Here is a 26,449-nt window from a genome sequence, read left to right as displayed (position 1 = left end):
CTGATGTCCCCACCCAGAAGCGCTTCGCGGTTCTGCAGGAGGCTAATGAGAAAGCACCCACCACACCTAATGAGCACCCTGCTGATGCACCAGTAAAGAGGATCACTACTGGTGCCTCCAGGAAAAAGCGGAGGGTCATAGTGGTAGGGGACTCTACTTTGAAAGGCACAGAGGCACTCATCTGCCGGCCTGATCCAGTCTCCAGGGAGGTGTGTTGCCTGCCGGGGGCTCGGATCAGGGATGTTGCTGAGAGGCTGCCTGCTCTAGTAAGTCCTGCTGACTATTACCCCCTTCTAGTCGTCCATGTGGGTGCTAGAGATATAGACAGCAGTTGCCTGGAGGACATTAAGAAGGACTACAGAGCCCTGGGAGAGGTGGTTAGGGGCTCTGGAGCTCAGATAGTTTTTTCATCGATTCTCCAGGGCAAAGGGGAGGACCTTAAAAAAGCTAGGCGCGTTTGGCAGGTTAATAAATGGTTAGAAAGCTGGTGCCATAGTCAGGGGTTTGGCTATTTAGAACATGGGGCTCCATTTGGGAGGCCAGATCTACTGGAGGCTGGTGGAGCTGGTCTGACAAAAAAGGGGAAGAGCTGTTTTGGTAGGAGGCTTGCCAGGCTGGTCAGGAAAGCTTTAAACTAGATGTGTTGGGGGAGGGGAGCATTGATCCATCCCAACATTCCTGGTCAGTTGCCAGCACCTGTAATAAGTGCTTGGAGAGATGTAGAGATGTTCCAGCTCCCCCAGCCATTGAGTCGGCTTCATTTGGAGCTCGGCTAAGGTGCCTCTATACAAACGCCCGTAGTATGGGGAACAAGCAAGAGGAATTAGAGATGTGTGCAAGGTTACGGGAATATGATGTCATTGGTATCACAGAAACATGGTGGGATGGCTCCTATGACTGGAATGTTGGAATGGAAGGTTACAGGCTGTTTAGAAAAGACAGGCCAGGCAGACGGGGAGGGGGCGTTGCTATCTATGTCAGTGATAGGCTAGAGAGTATGGAACTCTGTCTGGGGATGGGTGATGAGGTAACAGAGTGTTTGTGGGTCAGGATCAAAGGGAAAACAGCAACGGGGGACATTACGGTGGGGATCTGTTACAGGCCGCCTGATCAAGAGGACTCTGTGGATGAAGCGCTCTACAGACAGATAGGAGCAGCCTCACGCTCGCAGGCCCTGGTCCTCATGGGGGACTTCAACCATCCTGACATCTGTTGGAGGGACGGTACGGCCCGGCACAAGCAATCCAGGAGGTTCCTCGATTGTGTGGAAGACAACTTCCTCTTTCAAGCAGTAGAGGAGCCGACGAGGAGAGGTGCCATGCTGGACCTTGTGCTCACCAACAGGGAGGGACTGGTTGGAAATGTAACGCTCCAGGGCAGCCTTGGCTCTAGTGATCACGAGATGGTTGAGTTTGAGATCCTCAGGACGGTGAGAAGAGCGTGCAGCAAGCTCACTGCCCTGGACTTCAAGAAAGCAGACTTTGGCCTCTTCAGGAACCTCCTTAGTAAGGTTTCATGGGATACAGTCCTAGAGGGCAGGGGGGCCCAAGACTGCTGGCTGATATTCAAGGATCACCTGCTACGTGCTCAAGAGTGTTGCATCCCGACTAGAAGAAAGTGCAGCAGGAGGGCCAGGAGACCTCCATGGATGGACAAGGAGCTGCTGAGGAAACTTAGAGGGAAAAAAGAAGCTTATAGAAGGTGGAAGCAAGGACAGGCGGCCTGGGAAGAATACAGGAGCATTGCCCGAGAAGCTAGGGACCAGGTTAGGAAAGCTAAGGCCCAGCTAGAATTAAGTTTGGCAAGGGATGTAAAAGATAACAGGAAAGGATTCTATAGATACGTAGCAAATAAAAGACAGGCTAGGGACAATGTAGGCCCTCTCCAGAAGCTATCAGGAGAACTGGCTACCATGGATTTGGAGAAGGCTGAGGTTCTTAATGACTTCTTTGCCTCAGTCTTCACCAGCAAATGCTCTGACCACACAACCCAAGTCTTGGAAAGCAAATGCAGGGACTGTGAGAACGAAGACCTTAGGCCCACTGTAGGAGAGGATCAGGTTCGAGACCATCTTAAGAACCTGAACGTGCACAAGTCCATGGGACCTGATGAAATCCATCCACGGGTACTGAAGGAGCTGGCGAATGAAGTTGCTAAGCCACTGTCCATCATATTCGAAAAATCCTGGCAGTCAGGTGAAGTTCCCAATGACTGGAAGAAGGGTAATATAACCCCCATTTTCAAGAAGGGGAAGGTGGAAGACCCGGGGAACTACAGACCAGTCAGTCTCACCTCTGTGCCTGGCAAAATCTTGGAACAGTTTCTCCTGGAAAACATGCTAAGGCACATGAAAAACAACGAGGTGGTTGGTGACAGCCAACATGGCTTCACTAAGGGGAAATCCTGCCTGACCAATTTGGTGGCCTTCTATGATGGAGCCACGGAACTGATGGACAGCGGCAGAGCAGTTGATGTCATCTACCTGGACTTGTGCAAAGCATTCGACACTGTCCCACATGACATCCTTGTCTCTAAATTGGAGAGACATCAATTTGATAGATGGACCACTCGGTGGATAAAAAACTGGCTCGATGGCCGCACGCAAAGAGTTGTGGTAAATGGCTCGATGTCCAGTTGGAAACCTGTGACGAGTGGTGTCCCTCAGGGATCGGTGTTGGGACCGGTCCTGTTCAACATCTTTGTCGGTGACATGGACAGTGGGATTGAGTGCGCCCTCAGCAAGTTTGCCGATGACACCAAGCTGTGTGGTTCGGTTGATACGCTGGAGGGAAGGGATGCCATCCAGAGGGACCTTGACACGCTTGTGAGGTGGGCCGATGCCAACCTTATGAAGTTTAACCAAGCCAAGTGCAAGGTCCTACACCTGGGTCGGGGCAACCCCAGGCACTGCTACAGGCTGGGCAGAGAAGAGATTCAGAGCAGCCCTGCAGAAAAGGACTTGGGGGTGTTGGTTGACGAAAAGCTTAACATGAGCCGGCAGTGTGCGCTTGCAGCCCAGAAAGCCAACCGTATCCTGGGCTGCATCAAAAGAAGCGTGACCAGCAGGTCGAAGGAGGTGATCCTGCCCCTCTACTCTGCTCTTGTGAGACCCCACTTGGAGTACTGCGTACAGTTCTGGTGTCCTCAACATAAAAAGGACATGGAGCTGTTGGAGCGAGTCCAGAGGAGGGCCACGAGGATGATAAGAGGGCTGGAGCACCTCCCATATGAAGACAGGCTGAGAAAGTTGGGGCTGTTCAGCCTGGAGAAGAGAAGGCTGCGTGGTGACCTCATAGCAGCCTTCCAGTATCTGAAGGGGGTCTACAAGGATGCTGGGGAGGGACTCTTCCTTAGGGACTGTAGTGGTAGGACAAGGGGTAATGGGTTCAAACTTAAACAGAGGAAGTTTAGATTAGATATAAGGAAGAAGTTCTTTACAGTGAGGGTGGTGAAGCACTGGAATGGGTTGCCCAGGGAGGTTGTGGATGCTCCATCCCTGGCGGTGTTCAAGGCCAGGTTGGACAGAGCCTTGAGCCACATGGTTTAGGGCAAGGTGTCCCTGCCCATGGCAGGGGGGTTGGAACTAGATGATCTTAAGGTCCTTTCCAACCCTTACGATTCTATGATTCTATGATTCTATGATTCTATGATCTTGGGAGCACTTGTAGTGCTCAGCAGCACATGCTGATTCATGACTTGCTCATCGAAAATGTGTGTTTATGTTTTGAGTGCCAGTTTATGCATTATCATCTCTTGGATCAGGGTGGGGTGGGGGGAAATGACAGGGGACACCATCTTTCCTAGAAGAGTGGGTACGCAGAATTTGGAGCTTTCCCTCTTGATGCAGGGAGGGGGGCACCAGGCTGGCTTGCTTGCTGTTCATGCTGATGCTGGTCTCAGCAGATGGGCGGCTTCTTGGACTTCATAAAGCTTTGCAGGATGGGTGAGTGCTTGTGAGCAGAGGGAGTATGATGTGTTTGGGAGGGTGGCTGTTGTTAGGAGATAATAGCGTAGTTACTCATGGAAGCAGGGCCTTCCTCCTTACTGAAGACGTGCCAGTGGGTGTTCATGGGATGGATAACTTTTACATTTTGTAAACATTAGCTCTTATTACTACAATCCTACAGCAAACAGGGCAGGATAGCAGGGCTTTTACTGAGGAGCTCTGTTGCTGGCAGTGTGCCATGACTTTATCTAGATTGACAAAAGTAGAGAGGAATCTTCTGACCACTGGAATCTGGGCTGGTGGGTGTTCACAGTGGGTGTTTGGAGCAGGGGGTGCCTCATGGCACCCTCCTTGAAGCACTGTGATGGATTAATCTTGAGGATGAGGCAAGAATTTCCAAGTAATCCTAAACATAGCTAAAAAGGAGTCCAAGAAAGCAGAATTGCAGTGCCGAAGGCTGCTTGCTTCCCGGCAGTCAGTTATTTGGATTTGGTTTTGCTTCAGCAAGCAGAATTTGATTTCCTACCCCACCCCCCAACTAGTATTTGAATGGAAATGTATGAATCACAGTTTTCTAACTAATGTGAATGGAGTAGGGAGACCATCTGTTTTTCTCTTGCCCAAAAGTTAATTTAAATAGCCCTGCAAAAGGGGTTGGTTCTCTTTCAAATCTCCCCCTTGGTATTGTCTCCCTTGAAAGCTGGAGGGTTGGATGAGGAGTATATTTGCTTCCCAGCCACGAGGCTCTGTGGTTTGTCTACTGCTGGCAGCTCTAATGTTTGGCTGTGCAAAAGTTAGGTAACAGGGATGAAGAGAAGCCTGTTATCTGGGTGCTGCCACTTGAGGATCTTGGCTTTCTGATTTTTTTACACTTTGTTTTTGCTTTGGTGCAGTTGCTTCCTCTCTCTTGTAAATGATGTTGGTTATCTTGAAGACTAGCAGAAAAGGCTTTCAGCCTTCTTCCTGTGCTCCCCCTCGCATCAGCGTATTTGTCAGCAAAACCTATTGTCTTGTGTGATTTCTGGTTCAGAGCCTGGGTGACTTTCAGCTCACTTCAAAGAAAATTTTGAGATTTATTTCTTTAGTTTGTGCTCCCAGTGGCAATGTGTATCTCAAGAATTGTTCTGCCTGATAGCTCTTTTAGTTAAAGAAAAGGTGCTCTGGGTATTGCTGGAACTGGGTATGGCTTTCAAGAGTGAAACACTGAGATTCCCATGATGTTGGGGAGTACACAGACAGATGACTTCTGGTCTGTGGTACCCTGGACCAAATTGGATCCTGCTTCCAGATAAGGATAATTAAGAGCAAAGCTTGAGAAGATTTAGGTTGTGTATAGATGCTCCCAACCCCATACTTCTTAGGAAATCTTTGCCCTTCTGGCTGTTGAAACTAGAGTGATATATTGAGTAGACAACTGGTCTGGCGGCTGGAATACCTGGTTTCTGTTCCCAGTTCTGCATTAGATGTAGAGGAATGACCTGCAAAGAGAAAATAAAGGGGGCATATGCTCTTTCTTGCTGCTTGTAGTTATGCTTTTGTCTTTCAATAATCATTTGAAACTGTGCAAGGATTTGCTGAAAGGCGTCGTGGAAGATTTTCACAGTCTTGTTGGGTTTGATCTGTGCTTTGAAAGCTTCATGACTGATATAAGAGCTAGAGGGGTAAGTGTCGTAAGAATCGGAAAATAAAAATGGAGCTATTTAGCATAGAGATTTTGAGAAAGAACAGTGTTTTTAAAACTGTTACTGATTTGTTTGTAACCTGCTTGACCAGCACATTGAATGCACCAATGTGCAACCTTCCTGAGTTGGGGAAGCTGCTGCTTTCTTCTCAAAATATTCTTGAATATTAGTGAGACTGAACTGGCTGTTCTGAGAGGCTGCGAAAAGGGACAGAGCAGAAAAGCAGCTTTCAATTGTGATTCTTCCTGATGCAGTTGCAGTTCTTCCTACAGGTGCCCCAAGCAAATTTGTTTTTGGAAAGCTGGTTTTAGCTCCTCTCCTATAGATGTCACAGTACTGCATGCCTCTAAATCTCAAGTGTTGTACAGTTAAGATGTTTAGTAGTGCTTCTGCAGATACTCTTAAGAAATAGCATCAGTAATCAGAAATAATGAGGAAAAAATTCATGACTAAACATCAGTGCTTCTGAAAACTAGGGAACTGATTGGTTTTTTTGTTGTTGTTCTTGGTTTTGGGTTTGTGTTTTATTTTTTGTGTGTGGTTTTTTTTTTTTGGTTTTTTTTTTATGTCCCACATAAGGTGAATTGTTATGATGAGCTTTCTGCAGTTGCTGCTTTCTGAAAGCTGGCATCTATGTGGTAGTTGTTCTGGACAAACAACAAATATTTAGGCTATGTCACGGTTTAACCCCAGCTGGCAGCTAAGCCCCACACAGCCACTCACTCACTCTCCCCATGTTGGGATGGGGGAAAGACTCAGAAAGGTGAAAGTGAGAGAACTCATGGGTTGAGATAAAGACAGTTTTTATAGAAAAAGCAAAAGCTGTCCACACAAGCAAAGCAAACCAAGGAATTCCTTTACCACTTCCCATGGGCAGGCAGGTGTTCAGCCATCTCCAGGATGGCAGGGCTCCATCATGTGTAACTGTTACTTGGCAAGACAAACACCATCACTGCAAACATTCTCCCCCCTCCTCCCCCTTTCCTTCTTCTTCCCCCAGCTTTATATGCTGAGCATGATGCCATAATGCATAGAATATCCTTTGGTCAGTTGGGGTCATTGTCCCAGCTGTGTCCCTCCCAACTCCTTGTGCACCCCCAGTCTACTCGCTGGTGGTGGGGGGAGTGAGAGGCAGAAGAGGCCTCAACTCTGTGTAAGCACTCCTCAGCAAAAAGGAAAACATCCCTGTGTTGTGAACACTGTTTGCAGCACAAATCCAAACCATAGCCCCGTACCAGCAACTATGAATAAGATTAACTACTCCAGATAAAACCTGCAACATCAGTCATGAAAAAATTCTACTTTCTGTACACTCTTCAACTATATAAATATTAAGAATGGAAGACACTTTTACCAGACACAAGCTCATGTCACTGTATTGATTCAACTTTTGTTTCCTCTGGATCCAATACACAAACATGATGAATAATGTAGTAATCTATTACTTAAAGTTTAATGCAGGTTTAATAGGGGTTGAACATCAACGGGTACAGTGCAAGAGGTGCAAGGCTGCTTTGCTCCATGGAATAAGATTCAAACCGAATACTCCTGGGTATGTGGCATACCTTGTAATTTATGTGAAGATACTATGTGCAGATGCTTTGGTATTTCAGACCTCTGTATTTTTTTGTGTACTTGTCTCAGTGTATGGCAACGTACGTCCAAACTCATGGGATCACAAAGCACATGGATGTTTTGTTCCTGGATCTAGGGATCCCAGGAGTAGACTATTGAGATTCTGCTGTCTTTTCAATGGCTTCCCTCCCCCTTTTTTTTTTTCTTTTTGGTACGAGTGCTATTTTTTAAACAAAGGGAAAAGTTCCCTTTCCTCAATTGTTAGCTTTACAGAACTTGAGCCTTAAAATAATCCAGGAAGCCTTTTGTTATATAAATATACTCATCCTCCGGCTCGGCACTCTGTGTGCTTTTATATAGCTGCTTGCTGAATTCTCTTTAAATTTAAACTTCAGTGGCTTTGAAGGAGAAACTGGGTGTTACTTTTTTATAGCGCTTAATGGTTCTGACCATGGCAGCTCTCTGGACACAGAAGGCAAAGCAAACACACTGATGGCTGTGTAATGACAGTGTAACAGTGACTATTTAAAGCAGACAGTGCAGTGTAAGGCAGTGGTTTATGGCTGGAACTCAATTTCTGCATCTCTTAATGATTCTTGTGTAAGCTTGTTACTGTCGGGTATGCTTTTACCCACCAATTTTAACTCCATGGGAACAGAGCCTCAGCGTGTTTTGTATATTTTGAAAATATTTTTACTTAAGTTGCTTGTTCAGAAATAAAAATGTGTATGAAACCAGCAAAACTTGGAATGGTTAAATTAAAATTCCAGTGCAGACTTGCAGACTACTCAGTAGTTTAACAGGCACAGAGATTTTCAGCCATCAGATTTTCCAGTTAAATGGGCAACAGTAGGCTGGGGCAGATGTGATAGTGTTGTTTTGTTTTTTAAACAAACCAACCTACCCACCCCTCCAAAACCCCACGAACAAGCCCCAACAAAAATACCCCATCACCCTGTGAAATGTCAAATGCATGGGAGATAATCGCCATTAAAAGCAGGGACTACTTTCTGGGTGTTGCTTGTAAAAGCACCTTTGGGGAAATTTATTAATCATCTATATAACTGAATGTGAACTTAAGAGTTTTACTGTATCCTCTGTAGGACATGAGTTCATTAGGACGTTGACTTTTTAAGTAATACCTTTGCTGCTAGGAATGCTTGTGCTTGAAGTTGCTGATGACTGAAGAGGTGACATGGCAGGCTAAAGCCTGAGATCTGCTGGGTAAGCACTGCCTTTATTCACCTTCTGTACACAGTAGGCAACACCTTTTACAGCACCACACGGCCAACCTGCTGATGATTTTACCCTTGCTCTTTACCCACTGAAAAGGAGAGAGTGGGTAATCCTTTTCAGTTCCTGATTGACTCCCTTACGAACACCCTCCACTCCCAATTTTTTCCAGGTGCACCTGAGCTGCATGCATCAAAACTGTTCCATAGAAGTGGAATGGCGAGGGGATGTTGCAGGATCTGCCTGGGTGGTTTTGGTAAAAACACAAAGTCCACAGGTCATGTTTTAAAAGTGAGGAGGATGAAGAGTGAACCTGTGCAATTCCCTGGGAGTGCCTGAATCCAGGCTGTGGTCTGATGTGCTGCTGCTGCTTCCTCCCATGTCAGTGGAGCAGTGTTGTACCTAGTAGAGAAGCCATGGCATAACTGGGGTAATCTTGCGTGCTTACCCCAGACTGAACATTTAATTGAATTTTGGAGCAGATGTTGTATGTTCCCTGTGCTCAGTCAAATTCAACTTCGGTAGGTTCCCTAGCCATTACTGCTTGTTTACATAGCTCGGCTGGTTCTTTGTAAGCAAGTAGCATAAAGCAGGTTGCTGCTGATAGTTTCACCCTTGTCTCTTAATTCATTTGCCCTCAGACACTAGCTGCTCCCCTGTTTCTTGGAAAAGGCAAAGGATATGCTAGCAGGAAACAGCTGCAGTTAATGAAAATAGGCCATACATGCTGTTGATTAATCCTTAATCCAAGGGGAGAATCTTCCTTCTGCAGTGTCGTGGTTTAACCCCAGCTGGCAGCTGAGCCCCATGCAGCCACTTGCTCACTCCCCTGTGGTGGGATGGTGGAGAGAATCAGAAGGGTGAAAGTGAAAAAACTTGAGTTGAGATAAAGATAATAAAGTAAAAGCCGTATATGCAAGAAAAGCAAACCAAGGAATTCCTTCACCACTTCCCATGGGCAGGCAGGTGTTCAGCCATCTCCAGGATGGCAGGGCTCCATCATGTGTAACTGTTACTTGGCGAGACAAACACCATCACTACAAATGCTCCTCCTCCTTTCCTTCTTCTTCCCCCAGCTTTATATGCTGAGCATGATGCCATAATGCATGGAATATCCGTTTGGTCAATTGGCATCAGCTGTCCCGGCTGTGTCCCCTCCCAGCTTCCTGTGCACCCCCAGCCTACTCGCTGGGGGGCAGGGTGAGAGGCGGAAGAGGCCTTGACTCTGTGTAAGCACTGCTCAGCAAAAAGGAAAACATCCCTGTGTTATGAACACTTTGCAGCACAAATCCAAACCATAGCCCCATACCAGCTACTGTGAAGAAAATTAACTCCAGCCCAGGCAAAACCAGTGCATCCAGATTTGTTTGTCAGCTGAATCAGCAAATGACCTTTCCTTTTTCCTGAGGCTCTGACTTATTTTGAGATTCATTCATAGTTTACAGACCCAAGTAATAGGATTTTCTGTAAGGGTGTCCTCACCAATTCTCACATCTGTTTAAGGAGAAAAGGGGTTTTCTGTCTTCCTTTGCATCCTGTTTGCTTATGCTCCTTTTTGTTTTGGCTTATTTTTATTACTCACATACATGAGATTTCATTGGGTTTTGCAGGCTAATGCCATCCCAACTCCTTTCGAGTGTCACATCTACCTGAGAGGCCTGGTGATGGGACAGGGCACCTAGCAAATACTGAAACAACCTGTGTAATCTACTTAGGGTTCAAGTGCTTGAAGATTGCATGTAGAAACCTCTAGTGTTTATCTGAAAGGCAGTTACTGCTTTGAAGTACAGCAACTCTTTTGCAACTCTTTTCGCTTTCTTTGAAGGCTGAGTAGCTGATCTAAAACTCTGGAGCTGCTGTGTGTGACTGTTCCCTTAGCTCTTAGCATGAAGTTAAAACATCAACTATTATGCTGAAGTGCAAATGTTACTTCGTGCTGAAGTCATGCTGGAAGTAGTTCAAAATGTCTTGCTTATTTGGATTTACAAGGAGAATGCCATCTTGCTGATCTCTAATCTTGTTTTGCTTTCCAGTTTGTATCTGATCTCTTTGCATTCAGCAAACCTGTATTCAAACTGTGCTGAAGGATTTAATGAATCTGGGCATCCCCTTAGACTCAGGAGATGTAGACTCTGATGGTCATACTTCTGTTTTGTGTGGCTTTTGGGAAGCTGCGTTATTAATTGGTTCTTTTCCCCCAGCGTCATTAGATGGATCCAACAGGCTCTGTTCCTATGTTAGACCCTATTAAATAGCTTTCTCATTATTGGATAAGCATTGACTAGTTCGTTCATTATTTGAATGACAGACATAGTTGTTTTAAATTACTCCATGGTTTTGCAGTTTTATTATTCCACAGGTGATACAGTTATTGGGATCCTTGCACAAGATGCTTTTTTTCAGTTCATTCATTAAATGTTTTTCTTTGTTCTCATAGATTTGTTTTCAAGATGTGTTAAAACAAAAAGTTGTTTATTTGGTGTTTTTATTTATTTATTTATGTATTTTATATCCCCCCACCCCCCCCGAGCTTCCCCTTCTCTGTTGTCCCTATTTCCAATGAAGAGTTGAAAGGCTGTCAGCAACTGTTTTGACAGGTTCCCATGTACTACTTAGGAAGGCAAAATGTTGTATCTAATATCTTTTGATCCATGGCGGTAAATATGTAGCGAATGATGGATAGATTATTTGATATTAAAATGCTGAGGGATTTTGTACTCCTAATGGAGGATGTCTGCTCTGTCACTGAAGTCCTCTGTGACTCTCCCAGCTGTTCACATCATGTGCCCGTCCAAGCTACATCTAGGCAGACTTAAATATCATCTTGTCTAGAGAATGCTCCTACTTTTAGGTTTCTCTTTGCACTTTTGTGCATTGTGGAGCTTCATTGCAGCCATCTCCAGACACTGACGTATCACTAAATTCCCCAAGGTTTACTAATAGTTTCTTGGAAAGCTGATGTAAACATAGCCTTGGGAGCTCCCTGAGCTGTATGGCACATCTGTGAGAGGCGAGAGGCAGAAAAGGTGAGGAACGCACTTAGCACAAATGCTGCTTTTATTATTGGGATGTTTTAAGTGTGCTTCCATGGTTGCTTCAGATGTTTCATAAATGCTGTCACTGATGCAAATTAACTGATGCCCTCCTCAGCCCTATGCAGCTACTCATGTCTGCCCTTGCCGAAGATTTAGATGGTGTACATCTGACAGCATAACTGCCCTGCCATAGTACTTGTTTGTTAAACTCTGCCTGCTCCAAAACTAATAATCCTGCAGAAAAAGCATTTAAATGAAGCCAGCAGCAGATACAAAATGGAGCACTGTAGATAAGGCAGAGGTAGACTAAACAGGTCTGGGCATAGCAGTCAGCACAGACAACATGCAACTTTCTTGAATCCTGAAATTGTATCATTCAGTTTGCTCTTCCTTGTGATGTTTTCCCCTCCCCTACTTTCCTCCCCCCCATATTTTAGTCTTTTGTGAAGTTCCTCTGGGAAGGCAGCTGAATACCAAGAATGCAAAGGCACTGACGCCAGTTTTGCAATGCTTTACAGATTTTGCTTATCCTGTTTAAAGTCCCCAGACAGTTGATCTGGCAAACCTGCTGCTCAATGGATGATCTAATTCCCAGTGAATGCTGCGATCATGAACATTACCCTACATCACAGAAATTATTTGAAAACTGGTGTGTATTCTTCAAGCTGTCAGTTGTCTTTCAGTATCCTTGTTGTGCTCTTTCATCTTTAAATGCTTGTGCTGAAGCTCAAATAAACTTACCTGTCAGCAGTTATGAGGATGTCTCTTCTCATCTCCAGCTGCTCCTTGATCATAGCTGTACTAGGCAGTTTTAAACCTGTTTACAAAGGAGATAAGGCAAATAGCTATGTTGTAGCTTCTATTTCTCTAAATGATTTTCCTCATACTCCGATAATATTCAGCATGGGGTTGTGTTTGTGCTTTGTGAGGATGTTGGCTTCCTCAAAGCCAACATGTAAGCTCTCTGCTTGTAATCCCTAAGGACTAATGCTATGGGCAGGTCTGTCCTTAAATCACTGCTAGCTCTGAAGCATCACTTACCAGTTGGATTTCAGATTTGTTAGCAGTGTGGTAACATCATGGAGCTGAGGCTGGATTCTTTAATTGCATTGACTTGCTTTAGAGCAATAGTTGCGCAAGTAAATGGCATGCAGTATCCTAAGATACTTAGTCACAAAATTGCAAGTGGTGCATGAAAATACATTGATTTCATGCCCACCCCCTTCAAGGTTTTCCTGAAGCATTCTGTTAAGAAAAGTTTTATAATGAACAAACTGCTCCTTTGTTGGATTTTAGTAGTTATCCTCAGTGAATGCTATAAAAATTACGAAATAAAGGAGGATGCCACAAGGATAAAGAGCTTAAAAATTCTGTGACTCTTACTTGACTACTTTCTGTAGGATTTAGTTTACAGAATATATATAAGGCAGTATTTTAAGCTTTTATTTACACAGCTGAAGCAGCTGGTATGAAAGTGAGCTAATTTCTGTGTGGAGGGGGAAATATGTTGCGTACTCAGCTTCCCAACTGAAATGCACCACTGTTTGCACACAGAATTGTCTAGCCAAAAGGCAAAGGGCAACAGCAGATAGTCATTATTTGTATTTCTTCGCTGTAAAGCAGTGCTTTAAATTAGGAAACTTTTTATTCTGAGCCTCTTTCTCTTATGCAATAAGTATTGCTAACTACTAGTCCTGACACAAATCAAAATGTTTGCACTTAAATTAGTGATTTCTGGGGTTGTCATCTTAAAGTTCCACAGAAACCAAATACGGATCATTTGGGTTGCTGTTGCAGCTTGTTAATTCAAGAGCTGTGGTGTCGATTGTCCTATGATGATGTGATACCTGCAGCACTGTGAATTCGACAGTCTTAAATTGGTGTTGTTTGGGTGCTGTGTAGTTTGGCATGGTGTATGCGCATCCTAAAAATGGTGTTTCATGGGAAGTACATCCCTCTGAGCATGGTGTGAGGGATGTACTTCTGGCTGGCCTGGGACCGGAGCCATCAGCCTGCTGCTCCTCTATCATGTGCTGTGTGTGTCAGCATTAAGGTAAGGAAAGGGGGCTCCTCTCTGCCATTTATAGCACAGCAGTCAGTTTTTTGCAACTTTGCCCCCTCTGGATGGGAAAACCAAACACAGTATGGTTTTACTGGGTTTTCAGTTGTCGTCTTGAGTCTTTGCAATGGCATCAGGGAGGCCCAAAGGCTGACATGAAAATGTGAGTTGAGCTGAGCTTGGTACAGAAAGAGTGCACAGGAGGAATTCAGGGTAAGGGAGAGTTTCAAGGGGCAGTGGAGGGTGAATAACAGTGCAATAACACCTGGCCGTCCATGGCTTTTCTGTGTCTCGCTTTGGAGAGCCATTGCATGTCATTTAATGCCCACCTTGGCAAACCGTCCTAATACTCTTTTCCTGTCCCTCACCCTCGTTTTGCTTGATTTGACCTGGATGAGAAGTGGGTGTTGGAGAAAGATGATGCTGACAGCTGAAATCTTACTTTTCAGAAAGAGGCAGCACAAACGCTTGCGCTGAAAGATGTATGTTGAGTATCAGTGAAAAAGCCAAGACCTTTCAGGATGGCGATCCACTTGGTGAACAGTGGGACAAGGTTATTCAGGTATTGCAAGATTTGATGCCTTATTGTAAGGAGAACTGTTTATCAAAATTTCATGCCAGTGGGCATGTGTCTCTGTTTAGGAGTGTATTCTGGATGGGCCAAGGGATGTCCCTGTACAGTGTGAAGATTGGATGGGCAAGTGGTCTAGAGAGGAGTAGCTCACTGGAAAAAGAAGGGAACAGAGCATCCAGCAGCCTGAATGCCTGAGGAGTTGCCTCCATCAAAGGAGTGGTGTGTCAGAGACCATATAATATAATTTGAATTTTACAAGCAAGAACTCTTTTGAAACCTGAAATTCCAGGTGGAGTACCCAAGAAAGTCTGTTCTAGACCTGTTGGTTCTCTTTCTTCTCAAGGTGGGGTGCTAGATGCTTACTTGAATGAAAGCTCAGTTATCACAAGCAAAATTAACCCATCCTTCCTGTCTATTCCAACCAGCATCCAAAACTGTGCAGTAGGAGTACCTGGCAGGCCGTCCCAAAGTAGAGCTTCATTTTTGCCCCACACTTTTGCAAGGGCAAAATCTGAAGACTTAGAAAATTGTTTCTGTAAGTGAACTTACATGAATAGCAAATTTTCGTCTGCATTGTGCTGTTTCTTTCGGGTGCAAGAGGCATTGTCACTGCAAAAGGCATGCTAAATCTGAAGTTTTTTCCTCTGGGCATTCGTAATCCCATTTTTTGTCAGTAAACTGCCTGCATAAGGGTTTGGTTGGTTTTTTTTTTGTTTGGTTGGTTTTTTAATGTTTCTGATTCTTTAGTTTTAGCTGGAAAGTTCTTAGATTCAGCCATTATCTGCTTCTCTGTGGTAATTTTGGGTGGAGTGAAAATGGTCACTTTTAAGTAAATGTGCATTGTCATTCTCTGTTGGGAGGAGTCTGAGATGCTGAAAACGGGGGAAAAAAAAAAAAACCTATGTAGCGGGCAGGAGTTTCAGGATACAGCTCTGCCCCTTGGTGTACTGTGATTGGTAATGACACAAAAAATATGGGATACTCTGTTTCCACATGAAAAGAGAAAACAAGCATGTGTCCAGCATAGGCGAGGAAAGGAATCTGGTATGTGGTGCAAGGTCAGTGAAACTGTAAAGCGGCAATTGGTTACTAATAAAAAAGCAGGTGTTTGGTCTGCCCTCCTCCCCCCGTGGGCCTCAGTAGAGGTCATTTTGCAGGTACTGAATTGGGAAATAATAAATACAGAGCACAAGTAGCTCGAGATGCACATTCTGTTGTTTTATATGGAGCCCGTGGGCTCTGAATTCAGGCTTATCTTCTCTGAATCCAAAGTCCATGCTTCCGTCTTCCCACTGCTGCCTTCCTCCCTGTTCTTTTGGGTTTGGCACCTGTGAAGCACTGATGCTTTTGCTCCTTGTCCTCCATGGCTTGCTTGAGCTGTCAGCAGACCCATTGCGTGTCTGCAAATCTGAGCATAGTGGTGCAGAGTAGGGGTCAGTGATACACATGATGAGGGGAGGATGCTTATCTGATTCTCTGAGTATGGAAGAGGAGTTGGGTGCCCATTTGGTTGGGGTGCTTTGCAAAGACGTGGAGAACACTGGGTTGGGACATGTGAAAGAAATAGGTGGTTCCCACACTGTGCCTGAGCAGCAGAGGGTGAGTGCCTTGCCAGAGAGAAACAAGAAGATGGAGAAAAGCATCTTTATGCACAGACAGGGATGTGATTAATGCCTTGCTCTGCTGCTCTAGTTGAAATGAAGTTCTGGAAACAGCCACTGTGAGAGATTAAGAGATTACTGCGTTTTCCAGGCCCTTCCCTGTCTCTGAAATGTAGTGCTTGTTTGTGCAACACTGGCAGGATGCAAAAACATTATTAGTTTCGGGTTTTGCTCTGCACTCGGGAGGTTTGGTTTTTGTTCCTTCTCCCTCCCCCCGCCGAAATTGGAGAGCCATACACTGAAAATCACTTTAAAGTCAAAGTAGGAAATGAATTAATGTTATTTGTGAAGGGGCAGAGAACAAAATAACAAGCTACTGTAAAAAAAACAACCGATGAACCAACCCCCACCCTCTCTTCTCCATGATTCTCTGTCTTGATACCAGCTCGTCCTCCATCTCCAGAAAGATAAAGGTTCAGCAAAGGATGATGAAGGTAATCAAAGGCACAGAGCAGCTGTTGTATAAAAAGAGGTAAATAAACTTTGACTCTTCAGCATAGAGGAGAAATGATTGTGAATGGAGGAAGTGAGAAGAGGAATGTTATGCAATATGTGAGCAGAGGATGACTGTACCCAGACCTTCCTCATTCAAAAAAATAGCGTCAAATAAAAGAAGGAAGCAGCACGCTTATAACAAGGGAAAGTTTTTCTTTAGGTAATGTTTTTCTTTGGGTGGTGCAGTTATGCTGTGGTATTCCCTGCTGCAGGATGTTGCTGAAAGGTTAGAGGCTCAAGGGAGGCTGGATAAAACCTAGCTATGGCTTATTAAAGACAGTATCTCCGGCGTCAGGGAACAGTTATTAAAGCAATGATTTGAAGAAGGCGACACCATCTGTGTTAAACTTGCTGCAGAAATGTGAAACTTCATTTTGTGAGTAGGCAATAAATAATGCTCAGCTGATTTCAAATGCCACGTTGTATAGATGTGTGCTAATGCAGGGGCTACAGGTTGGAGTAGCAAACTAAATGTGGGATTTCTTGCTTGTTTTTGGTAGCTAGTGGGAAACAGGCACATATTAGCAAGCCATTCAGGTGATAAAAAGTTGATGTTTAAGAGCAGATTATAGCAGCAGTTGTCTTGGGTAATTTGCTGTGTTATTTCACCAGAGTTTTGCAATCTGGAGCTAATAGGAGAGAGCTAATAGCTGGGTATGTTGGAGTGGCAGCTTGCCAGGTGGTGCCTGGAGTATTGATCAGGTTATTGTGATGCACTGAAGACAGACAGGCTTCAGTATTTCCCTGGAAACTTTCAGCATGACATAATGTTTGAGCGGAGCTGAAACTCTGGGATTGCACCATTGAAGTCACTGGGGTAGCTTTGGGAGTGAAGATTTCTTACACTGTACATTGCTTTTACTACAGAGAGGGTTTGCTTGGCTGGTGTATGAAAGGACCAAATTTCCCTGGAGATTTTGGTGCTCAGCAGCATGTGGGTATTAAGAGGCTTTGGGAGGTGTAGGAGGGTGGAGGTGGAATCATGTCCTTTGAATCAGAGCTGGTTTGATGTGCTGGAAAGAAATTGGCAGCTAAAAGGGGAGAAAAAAAAGTATGAAACATTGAACTACTCTATGATTTTGAGTAGAGAAGAAAGACTCGGGTGGGAGATGTTTAAAAATTTGTACTGACCTGAGTGGAGTGAAAATCAAAGTATATGTAAGGACGTGGTAGGGTCAGCTCGCATGCTGCGCACTCACATGGCACCTTTGCAGTGGTGTGTTGCTAAACAGGGATACCTTGAAAATTAAGAGTCTTTGTTCAGTGGGCTCCAACCCAAGGTGTGAGTTTAGTGACCTGCGTGGTAACTCTGAGAGTAAATTCGTAATGATTCATCCCTCTTCTGATCTCTCTTGAACTCTGCCTGCTTGTGTCTATTGCTGGGAAGTGGCTGCTTCTGTATTTATGAGCAAGGTTGAAAGTACTGACCTGCTTTGCTTCCTCTGAAAGGCAAGTGATAGTTCTTACTGAAGATGGCAAGGGCAGTATTTCTGGATGTGCTTGGACTAAATTTACTGTAAGGAACTAAAAAGTGTAGATGATGACTGTTGGAAGGGAAAGCATATATTTATTGCACAAGTGGCAATAAATTTACAGACAGTTTGGTTTATAGATAAATATTGTTTGCCTGTATTTCTGTAGTCATAAGCAGTTAGCAAATTGGATTTAAAAACCTAAACTTTGCTATAATCTAGAGACCTTTTTAGATTTTTTTTTTTTTTATTATTCCATCTGCTGAGTTCTTCACTCATGGCTGAGATGTCACGTGGCGCAAAAAGAGCCAAGAGAAGTGACGCATCTTGGTATCCCATGGTAACTCTCCCTTTCCTTAGTCTTTAGCTCATTTGCTTTGCTACCAGATAGAATAACCTGACAGTGAGATTAGATTTGCTTTGCTCATATGTAGGTGAAGGTTAGGTTGCAGTGTTTTCAGTCTCTAGAATTATTTGCACATGGTGGTACAAACTACCTTTAAAATAACCCAAAAAATAAACCACAAGCAAACAACCCCCACTCTGATAGAAAACTGACATCCCCACCACACCCAGGAAACTTGAAACTCCCTACCCTAACTTCTCAACATGCAGAAAGCATCAGCTGGGGCTTTTACTCTTTGTTTGCCATTCAGAATATTGAAGTTCATCTGAGAAGTTTTTGCAAACCACGTGTAGATATCCTGCAAGCATCTGTTGGGCTCAGAGGTAAAATTCTCACCAAAGCTGAATTTGCCTTTCAGGTCTTACAGCTCACACAGGCTTTGCTGCTGGAAACTTGTTAGGTGATGAAACTTGTTTCTTTCTCTCCCCCTCCCTTCCTTCCATCAGCTGTTTTTTTTAACCTCTGATTGTTATATGCAGTTACTGGATGCATCTTAATTAGAAATATCTGACATAGCTCCCAAGAAAAGCTCTTGGTTTTGCATATTCAGATATGCTGATATTCTTTAGATTTCTGATTATTAAAAAAAAAGTGTCACTTAAACCCATTTTCTATGCCTAAATATCCACTGCTAACTTTATTGTATTAAAATGGTAGTGGTATGATCTGGTCAACCTGAAACTCAAGGCTGCAAATACAGTAGCTCCTCATTTTCTATGCCTAAATATCCACTGCTAACTTTATTGTATTAAAATGGTAGTGGTATGATCTGGTCAACCTGAAACTCAAGGCTGCAAATACAGTAGCTCCTCACCTGATTTAAACAGTGGGTATAGTCTTTGAGTTGTAAATGAGAAACCTTGAATTTCTTCCACTCTGTTTCCAAACTCTTCTGAGTACATTTTCTAAGTGCCTTAAAGCACAGCTGGTGCAAATCCTGCTAAAGCAATGTAAGTCTGGCTAAACTTTGCCCTGCTGGTTTTATTTTTGCTTTAGGGTAGGGAACAGCTTTCAGAAACCAGATTTATTCTTGGAGGAAAAAAAGAGTAGTTTTGGTTGCATGTAGTTCACATGTGCTGGAGGAGACTGTGGTGAAGTTTTGCAGTGTGGCAGGATTTCCATTTACTGTTGCCACAGCTACAAGTGAGCTTGTGGCATTTCAGTTCCCTCAGTGGAGGGACGGAGCAGGAGTTTTCAGAGTTAAGGTACCAGTGCACAGAGATGACTCATTTTGGTGTGTCCAATGGATTTGGAATCAGTTTTTGAACAAAAGAGGATGTGACTGTGGTGTTTGTGTGGGGCAGGCATAGAGATGTTATCTTGACCAATTTTTGGCTTCCTGGACTTGGGGCAGTTGATCTGCTTGATGTTTGCTCTTGAGAGACTACTAACTGGCTACTACAGACTGTCAGCTGATATACAACATACTTAAAGGCACCTGGGTATTTGGAAGTAATGCAAGGCTTCTCTGGTATGCATGGGCTCTGTCTTCTCTAGCTGTGCCAAAGCAGGGTATGTATCTCTGTTTGCTCTGAACAAGTATTTCGTACAAAGCACTGTTCTTATTGTAATGGGACTGAATTGCCTTCTGTTTAATTTTTAGTTACGTGCAGTCCGTGGTGCTAACATGAGCTGTGGGTTTGCATCAGAGTGCTGCATGGTTAAATCCAAACAATAGGCTTCTTGTGGCAACTGAAAGTGGTGGGGGGAAAAAAAAAATCCCTCTTCTGTAATTGCAGGAAAAAGCAAGCCTGTTTGCAGCAGGAATCAGCAAGAGTTTATTAAGTCATACTTTACTTTTTCCCCTGCATTTTCTGCATAGATTATGATGATTTAAGCATAAACTGCTTAGGCAGAAAAAGCACTTGGCCTGCCTTTTAGTTACTGATTGCAGTAGCTTTGACTTAGTGGTATAAAGAAATGCTGTACGTTTCTGAGGGTGATGGTGTATGCGAGAACTGTTTGAGAGTGCATTTGTGCATGTCTGTGAGGGTATCTCCTGAGCAAATGCCTGCGTTTACAGAAGTCTTCTAATAAAAAAGGTAGAATTAAGGATTCATTCAATAGAACCTGCCGGTGGTAGCTTTTTAGCCTGGTCAGTAACAAAAAATAATCTAATGCTTTTTGGTGTGTTTTTTGTTCTCTTGTTTGGATAATACTGTTGACCTTGCAAATGCTAGTTGGAAGCAAGAGAGAGTTCAGGAGCCCTTCCCAAACAGGCCAGGCTTTTGTGGCGGTAGGGGAGAAGGAATCCTAATAAAGAAATCAAGAGCAGCATAATACAAGTATGATGTGGCAAGCTGCAGTAATACAAATATTATTAAGTATATGCAGCTGGTTACTGTGTTGGAAACAAAAACAAGTGTCAGAAGAAAGATGAGGAGTTTAAAGTCCACAACTAAAGATTATTAAAATAAATAGTGGCAAGTTTGCCTTCCAGGACAGAAAATCAGAGGCAGATGGGTTAATGTCCTTTGAATATGGGAATATTTGTGTGGACGTAGGTTAGATGTCAGGACTGCTACCCTGTAACCAGATGTTAGCCATTTTAATAATTTTAAGTGGGGAATATTTAATAGGTAAATGAGATGATTGGTTTATACCTTCATCTAGATAAGATTAAAAACTATCAACCACCTTGCAAGTCAAGCTGCTGCTTTTTCCGAACAAAAGCCTGACTCCTCTGTGCCTTTCACCTCCAGTATTTTCTGCTGCTCACGCTTAGCAGCTGTGTTTCATAAGCTGCCTGTGATTGCTTTTACATGCTAAACTGCTGACTCTGAGTCAATCTTGAAATGGTTAACAGTAAACTATTTCCTCTATATAATCTTATGCAAAATACTATTACGCCACTGCTAAGAAGTCTTAGACCTGTTGTACAGAAGCAAGGTGCTCACCTGAGGAAACTGGAGATGACAGTGATAGTTAGAAAAGTTGGAGTTGAGGAGAGGAGGACCGTGACACATGTCAAATTAAAGATCCCTGTATTAATTGAAGAAAAGTTGTGAGCAGGGGGCGCTCTTTTTCCCCCAACAAATAGCTGTAACTTGAACGTAGATAACTTTGAACTGGTATTGCATCTAATGACCTAGGCTCATTTAAAGATTTTTATTAATGAACTTCACTGGTGCTGTTGAGGTTTTGAATTATTGGCTGAGAAAGTGCTTTTGTATTGATGATGTACTTAAATTTTAGCTGTCTCGTGAAGGTCTTTGTCTGGCATAGCTTTTTATTTTCGGAGCTATGGGTACGTGGGTTTATGGTTAAAAAAATAACAAGGGAGAGCCCTCAAAACAAACCAAATTATGTCCTCAGCAGCTCATCCTGTGCAAACATCCTCTCTCTGGGGAGAATTGCCATGGTCTCTTCCCTTTTTTATGAAATACTGTGTCAGGGAAACCCCCAGAGTGGGGAGGGGTCAGCTCTGTCCGTCCCAGCACTAGCATCTTATTAGATGGCTTCCTATGGTAGTGCCACTATGGGTGCTGGGAGCAGCTGTGAAATTGGGAATAGTGTGCAGTGCCTTTGGGTTTCGAGATGTCCAAGTTACAGGTACTGCTGTATCCTTCCATCTAGTCCAGTAGATCTGCCCCTGAGAATGTCTGTGTTGTTGCTGTAGTTGAGTCTAGCTACAAAATGGCTGTGAGAGAGCCCATAAGGATCTGTAGGTTCCCATTCTTCTTATACCATCCCTGTGCCCTATTCAAGGCCTTGCGGGTATCCAGGGAAGAGATGGTGCAGGGCACCTGGGTAAGAAAGGCAGAGGGCTACCTGTTACCTTTTGGAGTAGTGAGGTGAGGAGAGGATTCTTTGGACTCGCACAGGCAGGGACGATTTCCATAAAGAACAGTCTCTTTTCTGAGCTGTAGGTCAAGGGGAAAGGCATAATCTGTCATTGCTTCGCCTTCATGCACACCCTGCAGGCTTGCAATGGGGGAATTTAGCTTTTATTTCACAAGGAAATGCCTGTTCACGTAGCAGATAGAACAAAACAAGTAGCAGCTAGTGTAACAGGCAGCATATCTGGCTCAAATTGAAGAGTCTGTCTTCAGAAAGTATAGAAAGACACATCATTCAGGTTATTGGGGTTCCCATCAGTCTGTGGTGAGCTTGTAGGGTCAAGAGGGAAGCTAAATTAAGGACGTGTTACTTGAACTAATAATAGTTTGGAAGGATAGAAGACTGTAGGCTATAGTACAGCCAAGAGTGTCAGAGTTGAAAGACCCAGAAATACTGCTCCCACTGCTTTTTTTGGACATGGTCAGAATTACTGGGGAAAGGCTTTCTCAGCAACAGCAGGGTACTATCCGCAAGTGAAGTTTATCCTTTCAGGCAGCTGCTTGCCCCAGGGACTGGATTTTTTTTGTTCTCTTTTTCTTCTCTTTCCTGTTGGCCTCCTAACTATCCAGAACATGCCACTGGGTGTCTGGGTTGCACCTCAGAAATTACCTTATGGGAAAAAAAATAAGGAAGAACACATCTGCTGTCCAGAAGATCTGCATCTGTGCCTCTACCTGGTGATCTTTGACTAGTTCCAGTTTATGGTATGACCTCATGTACCACCATGCTGAACATCTGCAGGTAATATCAGCTGCACAAGTCTGTCCTGAAGCTGCTGCTGTGAACATTGGGCAGTCTGTCCTGCACAGGATAGGGCTGGAGCAGTTGCCTCTGTTAAGGTTCTTATGGTCTGTTTTGCTTGTGGAAGTGGAAAAGAGTGGGCCTGGCCAGAAAAATTGTTGTGGAACCATGGTAGTGTGTCTGGTTTTGATACATGAAGATGCAGTTAAGGCTTGAGGGGAAGTTTGGGTGGTTTTGAACCCTTCTGGAGAGGTTGGATGAATGAAACAGCTTTGCAGGGACTGATGGAGCCCATATGAGCCTGAAGCTTATACAGCATGCAGTGGTGTGGGGTACTCCTCTGTATTCCTTAAGTCCCACACCTTTCAACATGGAAAGGCAAAGAAATAGGGATTTCTGCTCCCCAGTATGGATTATAATACTGGTGAAATATTTGTGTTGGAAACTGTTATTTCCCATAGGATTCCATGTCTCTTTCCTTTCTAAAAGGCTTGCTTTCTTGTTCAGTCTGGTCTGAGGCTGTGGTGTAATTTAATGCTTCCAAGCATTAACAAGAAGTTAAACAGTGATTTTAAAAAAGAAAGGAAAAATAAAAAATATTCCTGAATCTCAAAATGACTTTTGAAATAGCATAGGTAGGAGAAAATCCCTGCATGGATTATATGGTCTCTTGGGTTTTGCTCTTATTTTTTGTTGGCCCAAAAAATGTCCAGAGTTTAAAATTAGAATGGCAACTGCTAATAAACATTTAACAGTGAATTTTCTGCAGTCAGCTTTCATTTAGCACTGTAAGCCCTGGAAGGCTGTGGTCCATCTTTGAGTGCTGGAGACAAATCAAGTAAGCACAGCTCTTCAGCATGGCACTTGGGAGTGCAGCAGAACTTGTTAGGTTTTTGCTCTTTTTTTACCATTTTATTTTAGAGATGCATAATGGCTCTGGAAACTTGAATTTTCCTTTACTCAGTGATGTAGCGAATAGAGTCTTCCACTGTGTTAACAAATAGTCATGCTCTTAACAGAAAGAGCAACTAAGCAATGCAATGAGTCAGAGGTGAACACGTTGATATTGCAAGAAATTAATAAATAATGTAGGTCTTTTCTGCCAAAATCTTCTTGAGTTTATAACATCATTGATCACAGAAAGTCTTTCTTACCAGGAGGAAAAGCTGCTGTGTCTTTCTTAGTCATGCTGTCCTGCTGCACAGTGTATTTAAGGAAGTAATGCAGTTATTTTTGTCACTAGGTGGATGATCCAAAACTATAGCGAGGTTCCTGTTGGGTAAGCCTATAATGAAAAGGCTGTCTGTGCTGTGTTGGGTTTATGTTATTCACCATTCATGGACTCACTGTCGGTATTACGGATGTTCCTTGAGCATGAGTTTATGCTTTTCTGATTCAGGACCACTCAGTAAATACATGTCGGGGGCAGGTTGTAGCTGTTCCAGCTACACATACCTGCTTCTTTGGGCAGGATGGAGTCCTGGCTCCCTTCCCCTCATGTCTTGTTTTTGTGGTTGTGTTGTGTTATTTTTTATTTTTTATTTTTTTTCTTTCAGATACCCCTAAAACTTCAGCAAAACATTCATTATTCTGTGCTAGCAGCAGCAGCACCACAGGCTGCTTTGATGGGTGGACTTAACAAACCAGTAATGTGCTGGACACTGTAGTATCCCAGTTTGTTTTTCAGCAGCTGCTGTATTGGAATGCCAGATGCAGTCTGCTGGTGTCTCACAACTTGAATGTGACTCTTGTAGAGGAGCGCCTCTATTACCATGGAAGGCAACTGGCTTTGCAAGCAGGTTAATGTGTCTGGACCCAAGTGTGTTCTTTAATCAGTAAATAGCCCTGAAACCTGCTGCATGGTCTTCCCTGGAAATACTCTGAGCTCCATTTTACCTAAATAGAGTGCCAAGAGTATCAAAAAGACGTAACACAAATGTAGATGCTCAGTGTTACTAGCTTTCAGGCAAGAAAATACACTGTTCATTAAAGTAGCTTATGGCAATATTAGATATAAATAGCAGTCCCTCTGAGGCTTCTCGCCATTGCCTACAGCCTAATTTGAATGGCTTCCTAGTGGTGGTGGCTGCTGCTGCTGAGATTAAGTGGCAGATGAATTGACTCAGAGTAACCAAGAGTGGTTTGGTTATGGAGAACAACCTATCTTACCTTCACTCTTTCTCAGGGGAGATAGAGTTTGGGGTTGCTACCACTCCAGCTCCTTTCACAAGAACCAAAATCTCCAATTTAATGAAATGCCAGCGCCAATGTATATTATAAATACAGAGTTGCTAATGCTTTTATAGCAGTGAGGAGATGATTTAGGCTGTAATTAGCATCATCTCTTCTCCTTGCAAATCCAGAGAGGATTCTGTAGTTATTTCTGTGTTTAGTTGGTTCTGCGTTACTGGTCTTAATTCAGTATGAAAGATTAGCTTATACCACCCAAGAGAAAAGTACCATCTAAATGGGGTTTCCTGTGTGCTAGGAGTGCCGCAAGTGTAAAGAAACTAACTCCTTAGCCTTATTAGGATGAGTTGCTTTTGCGTTTTTAAATGCTGGTCTAATTTCCGTGTTCACAGCTGTGGGATTTTTAAAGACAAAACTATGAGTGAGGTGAGAATCTAAGTCCCTGTTAGGACCAGGAGATCAGTGCAGCGAATTTATGTTGTTTCAGGGCTGTCTCTTCGTGCATATCTTGTGTTACACTAAAATCTGACTTGGCAGCTGCAAGTTGAATAGTCCATAAAAACTTTCCCTAGCTCCAGTATGAAACACAGTATTGCTCAGAGTGATTGACCCTACCTGAAAACGTACCCTTGACCTAGCTGCAGAGCTAGCCCAGCTTGGAGCAGGGCCCAGTCTAGCTGACCCCCAGACCTGGTGCGTTCTGTGGATCTCAGCACTACACTTGATGACACAAGGTGAAAGTTGAAAATTACCCATGGCAAGAAGCCAGAACTGTGGATGGCCTTTAAACCCCTGTGAAGAGATGCATGCATCAAGTCAGTTTAAATTCGTAGTGTTGATTTTTTTTTTTTTTTTTTTTTTTTTTTTTTTTCTGGGAGAGGAGACCACAAGTGCTCTGGCCACAAATGTGACAGCTGTCATGGTAGATCTCAGCTGTGCTCTCATTCTCAGCCTGCTCAGCCCTCCAGCATGCTCCCTATTTGCAAAGAGAGGTAAAGGAAGAGGAGAGAGGAGGAGGTGTGCTAAACTGAGAACCAGTCAAGACAAGTGTACTAGTGGTTGGACAGAAACATGTTTTGTCTTGAGCTTTTGTACAAAAACCTGAATTCCACATGCAGACTTCTTGTTCCTGAACAACTTTTTAGGGTGAAATCTTACTAGGTAGGATTAGTTTTGCACTTCCTTCTATCACTAATCATAGAATCATAGAATGGTTAGGGTTGGAAAAGACCTTAAGATCATCTAGTTCCAACCCCCCTGGCATGGGCAGGGACAGCTCGCAGTAAACCATGTCACCTGTTTTTGCCACACCACCTCCAGCTGTGGGAACAGGGTATGTTGGAGATTTAAAGAAATCATAACTTTAATTTATCTCTTGGCCTTAAAATCAAAATCTTTAGGGCTTCTGTTCTCTTACACCAGTAATAAGTAGATATCTGCCAAGTCAATGAAGATTTTAGCTAGTAAACCTAGAGTGTTTGACTTCTTGCTTTGTTATAAAAGAGAACCATCCTCTGTTTTTTAGAGATGACACAGAGCA

General features: G+C 43.6%; 1 protein-coding gene across 5 annotated transcripts in view; it reads left to right on the top strand.

The window, feature by feature from the left end:
• SGMS1 (sphingomyelin synthase 1) overlaps positions 1–26,449 on the top strand; it is a 100,429-nt gene that overhangs the window by 26,671 nt on the left and 47,309 nt on the right. The window contains exon 1 of one of the 5 annotated variants that reach the window (XM_030485752.1): positions 13,980–14,092. The exons of the other annotated variants lie outside the window; for them this stretch is intronic. The gene's annotated coding sequence lies outside the window, so the exon portion shown is untranslated. Of the gene's footprint in view, positions 1–13,979; positions 14,093–26,449 lie in introns of those variants that run through there. 5 annotated transcript variants of the gene reach the window in all.

The sequence above is a fragment of the Strigops habroptila genome, chromosome 5 (genome assembly GCF_004027225.2).
Source record: "Strigops habroptila isolate Jane chromosome 5, bStrHab1.2.pri, whole genome shotgun sequence".
NCBI lineage: Eukaryota > Metazoa > Chordata > Aves > Psittaciformes > Psittacidae > Strigops > Strigops habroptila.
Note: the sequence above shows the minus strand (reverse complement) of the source record. Positions and strands in the feature narration are given on the sequence as shown.